The sequence below is a fragment of the Sapajus apella genome, unplaced genomic scaffold (assembly GCF_009761245.1).
Source record: "Sapajus apella isolate SASKATOON/1434 unplaced genomic scaffold, GSC_monkey_1.0 scaffold196, whole genome shotgun sequence".
NCBI classification, from domain to species: domain Eukaryota; kingdom Metazoa; phylum Chordata; class Mammalia; order Primates; family Cebidae; genus Sapajus; species Sapajus apella.
This window is the reverse complement of record NW_022437136.1, coordinates 719,125-724,314: the sequence shown is the minus strand read 5'-3', so window position 1 is coordinate 724,314 and position 5,190 is coordinate 719,125. Positions and strand designations below refer to the sequence as shown.

Sequence of the window (5,190 nt, the reverse complement as noted above, 5' to 3'; positions counted from 1 at the left end):
TCAGCCTCCCGAGTAGCCGGGACCACAGGCACAGGCCACCAGGCCCAGCTATTTTGGTTTTAGTATTTTTTGTAGAGATGAGGGCTCAATATATTGCCCAGGCTGGTCTCGAACTCCTGAGCTCAAGCAATCCTCCCCTCTCCGCCTCTCAAAGTGTTGGGATTACAGGCATGAGCCACCACGCCCAGTCCAGTAGTGCATTTACCGATAGCATTTATTGCAGCCATTTTCTTTTATTGCATTTTCTGCGTTCCGGCTATATCCCAGGCTTTGCACACATTAGTAGGCATTCAATCCTTTAACAACTCTTTGAGGCAGTAGCAGGTCTTCCTATTTCTACACTTGATTCCTTAGGAGAGCACGCTCTCACGGGAAACAGCGACTTTTTTATTTATTTATTTTGACACGGAGTTTCCCTCTTGTTGCCCAGGCTGGAGTGCAATGGCGAGATCTTGGCTCACTACAACCTCCACCTCCCGGGTTCAAGCAATTCTCCTGCCTCAGCCTTCCATGTAGCTGGGATTACAGGTGCCCACCACCACAACCGGGAAGTTTTTGTATTTTTAGTAGAGGGGGTTTCACCATGTTGGCCAGGCTGGTCTCAAACTCCTGACCTCAGGTGATCCGCCTGCCTCCGCCTCCCAAAGTGCTGGGATTACAGGTGTGAGCCACCGTGCCCGGCCTGATTGTATTTTTTAAAATTAAAATACCATCAACAGGTGGACCACTAGGACAAATATCCAAACTTTTCCTTTGAGCTACAGGCCCGGCATCATCTGGCCTCTTCCTGTCTCTCCATCTCGTAACACTCCTCCCGTTCCTCATTTCGCTCCACTCACATCCGCCTTCTCTCTTCCTTCTAGAGACACGATCTCGCTGTGTTGTCGCCTCTCATGGCTTTTGTGCCTGTGGATCCTCTATCTGAAGCATTCTTCCCCTCCGTCTTCCCAGGCCAGCTTCTGCTGGTCATTCAGTGTCAGATCAAATGCCACTTCCTCAGAGAGGCCTTCTGTGACCCCGCTATCTGGAGGAGTCCCCGGATCAATCACTCTCTGGCCCACTAATGGCATTTTACTTTCTCCTAAGCCCTGTCCGTCTAAATGATGTTGTGCGTTTGTCTTTTGGCTTGCTGTCTGTCTTCCTCACGAAGACGGGTGCTTCATTTCTGCCTGCCTAGCTCCTAGAACGTTGCATGACATGTGGCGGGTATGTCGAATAAAAAAAGAGCCCCCAAATGACATAGAAGGCCATGCCATGTGTCCCAGGCGCCACAGAGGAGGGACCACCCACTGGCAGAGCTCTGCGTGTTTGAAATGAATGCCAGAAAGAATAAAAATCAGAGAGTTAAAAAAAAAGTATCCCAACTGGTTACATCATTGCCTAGTTTTGTGTTCAGTTTTTTTGGTGGCGTTTTTTTTGACATCATTGGCTGTTCAAGCCAGGTCAACCTTTGGACTTGAACCCTCAGGTTTTGCATCTCTCGCTGCATTGCGGGGCCGCTGACCCTTCCCAAACCACCAGTTCTAGTTGACACATACACAAGGTTCTGGATTTTTGCTCCACCGGCAGGTGATCCTCTTCATCTTTCAATGTAGACAGCTTTTTCTCTAATTATAAAAGTAACAACAGACTCCACTCTCAAGGACGCGCTCATAACTCCCTACCCTGTAAGTACCAGCTGTGTGTCGTGACTTCCTTCCAAAGAGGAAGTGAAAGGAGAGATTTGACAGCTGAGAAACTTGGCAGACACTCCCTCAGCCAGGGGATCAAGGTCAGCATCCACAGTGCCAATCATCCTGATGGGATGTAGCACAGGTGTCAAGTGATGAGACCGGTGACTGGGCACGGTGGCTCACACCTGTAGTCCCAGCACTTTGGGAGGCCGAGGCGAGTGGATTATCTGAGGTCAGGAGTTTGAGATCAGCCTCACCAATATGGTGAAACCTTGTCTCTATTAAAAATACAAAAACTAGCCAGGCGTGGTGGCACATGCCTGTAGTCCCAGCTACTCAGGAAGCTAAGGCAGGAGAATCACTTGAACCCAGGAAGCGGCGGTTACAGTGAGCCGATTGTGCCACTGCACTGCAGCCTGGGTGACAAAGTGAGCTTCCATCTCCAAAAAGAAAAAAAGAAAGGAAAAAAGTGATGAGAATGGTGACTTACCTCTGTGGTCTTCTCCCCAAACCCATAACTCGTCTCACTATCAGAAAAATTCCAAATTAAAGGGCATTCCACTACAAAATACCTGTCCAGTACCCCTTAAAACTGTCAAGGGCATCATAAAAAACAAGGAAAGCCTGAGAAACTGTCACAGTCTAGAAGAGCCTAAGAGGACATGAGCACTGAATGTCATGCAGCATCCCAGATGGGATCCTGCAATGGAAAAAGGACACTGGGGGAAAAAACCAAGGAAATCTGAATAAAGTATAGATTTCGATTTTTTTAAAAAATTCCCTAAGGATTTCCAGTACTGATGCTCTGCCTTTGTGATTGAGATCCCCATTCAGGGCTTCATCTTCCTTCTGTGGATTTTCTTTCTTTTTTTTTTTTTGAGATGGAGTTTCGCTCTTGTCTCCCAGGCTGGAGTGCAGTGGCATGATCTCAGCTCACTGCAACCTCCACCTCCCGGGTTCAAGAGATTCTCCTGCTTCAGTCTCCCAAGTATGTGGGATTACAGGCAACTGCCACCATGCCCGCCTAATTTTTGTACCTTTGGTAGAGATGAGGTTTCACTATGTTGGCCAGGCTGGTCTTGAACTCCTGACCTCAAGTGATCCGCCCACCTCAGCCTCCCAAAGTGCTGGGATGAGCCACTGCACCCGATCTCTGGTGTGAATTTTCAGCCTGACATCAATACTTCCAGATGTGCTTCTTTATTTCTTTTGGAATGATCTGACTCCCTCTGACATCATCTTGAACTTGACCAGTTCACACCTGCACACATCCTGTTTTTCCCCTGGATGTTCTTCCTTGCCATCCCACCCAGACCACCCCCATTCAGATGACAATACATCACACCCTATTTCTTGGGCTTAACTTTCTGAATGAAAATAAGGTTCCTGGTGCACTTTATCACTCCTGTCAAGTTTCCAGCCTGCAAGAATTAAATGAGGCACATGATTTTCAGGCTAAGCAATTTTTAAAAACTGAAATATTACTTTGGACAGTCCCAATTTATTTTCCTCTAGATTCCCATCCTTTTAACCCCCCCAATCATGGTTTTAGGCAGCTCCATCTGCTTCTCTAACCATCCTTGCGTGTCCTGGGCACTTGACTTACTCATGAATTGGTTTGTAAATTGGAAGAATTAGGGAGGCGGTTAAGATGCATGAATCATGGCTCAGGATGGACTTATAATTGTCTGTAAATTATAGACATCCTGAGATTGCAGGGCTGGGGGATATTTCAGAATAAAAGGACCCTGAGTAACAGAATGGACCTACAGAAGTGCCAAAAAAGATTCATCGTTTCTGCAATTTTAACTGGGCAATTATGTTATCACTGGTTTATCAATTTCCACAATTCTAATTCGATAGCCCTAATGATTTGCTTTGAATTAGGAAGTACACTTCATTCCCTCATATGGTCACAAGGGCCTTAGAAAGCAACTGGAGCCCTTTAGCTCGGCATTGGAAGAAATACGACAGCGTGGTTTGGTGACTCATTGAAGGTTACTTTAAAGTGTTGGGTCGAAAGGACACTGAGTAATGTAAAATGACATTACGGTTTGTTAAATAATTTGCCAGAACTCTTGTATCATCTCTTTCAAAGTCTCACCCTGGAAGTACCACACACATAATTCAAATGCAAGCCTTTCTGGAAGTCCCACCTGGGAGCTGAAATCCCAATCTGTGGCAAAGTCTTGTGAATATCCTTAATGGTGACAAACATTTTCCTTAGAGAGAGTTCAATATTTGGAATAACCAAAGTCATTCTGGGCCACGGTGTTTGAATAAAGTGGCTGATCAAATCAAGGTGAACATAAAGGTATTTTAACTGCTTTTCTCGAGTAACACATAAACTGATTTGAAAGCAACAAAGAATTTGTTTATTCATACCTCCTCTCCTTATTCCAGAAAGGACTTAATAATCTTATTCGAGCCTTAAAAAATTTTTTTAAGAGTCTCAAGAAATGTTGGTAATATTAGATGCATAGAGCATTCTAAGGCGATTCCTTGAAGAATAATATTCTAGAATATTTGGTAACAAATAATTTTTGTTTGAGATGGACTCTCACTCTCACCAGGTTGGAGTGCAGTGGCATGATCTTGGCTCACTGAAACCTCTGCCTCCCAGGTTCAAGCGATTCTCCTCCCTCAGCCTCCCGAGTAGCTAGGATTACAAGTATGCGCCACCACACTCAGCTACTTTTTGTATTTTTAGTAGAGATGGGGTTTCACTTTTTGGCCAGGATGGTCTTGATTTCTTGACCTCATGATCCACCTGGCTTCACCTCCCAAAGTGCTGGGATTAAAGGCATGAACCACCACGCTCGGCCAACAAATAACTTACTTTTTTTTTTTTTCTGAGACACAGTCATGCTCTGTTGCCCAGGCTGGGGTGCAGTGACTCTAACTCGGCTCACTGTAACCTCCACCTCCCAGGTTCAAGTGATTCTCCTGCCTCAGCCTCAGAAATAGCTGGGATTATAGGTGTGCCCCACCATACCTGGCTAATTTTTGTATTTTTAGTAAAGACTGGTTTCACCATGTTGGTCAGGCTGGTCTCGAACTCCTGATCTCCTGATCTGCCCATCTCAGCCTCCCAAAGTGCTGGGATTACAGGCATGAGCCACTGTGCCCAGCCTAATTTACTTTTATTATCTTAATATCACTCTTTTCATTTCCCTTCTCCAAGCCTAATATTGGTTTTTGTGGGCATTACATGTGGGACACATAACCTTTGGTACCTCTCATCTCCCAAGAGGGCACAGAATGGGATGGTATATGAGGAGGTGTATTCCCAGTCAAGGGCGTTCTGGGAAGGACGTGAAGTTGGGGCAAGGGGTTCCCAGGGGCTGATGTCCTTCCCCGGCCATAGTTCCGGCTGATGTGGAATTCTGAGTTTGGCTGCTTTTCCTTTTGATGATGGTGGTGATGGTGGTGGTGGTAATGATGATGATGACGGTCATGATGATAGTGATGGTGATGATGGTGACTGTGGTGACCACGATAAGGGATGGTAATGATG

The 5,190-nt window shown here is 45.8% G+C and overlaps 1 protein-coding gene across 1 annotated transcript in view; it reads left to right on the top strand.

The window, feature by feature from the left end:
* BMERB1 (bMERB domain containing 1) overlaps positions 1-5,190 on the top strand; it is a 144,557-nt gene that overhangs the window by 59,986 nt on the left and 79,381 nt on the right. The window lies entirely within an intron of this gene.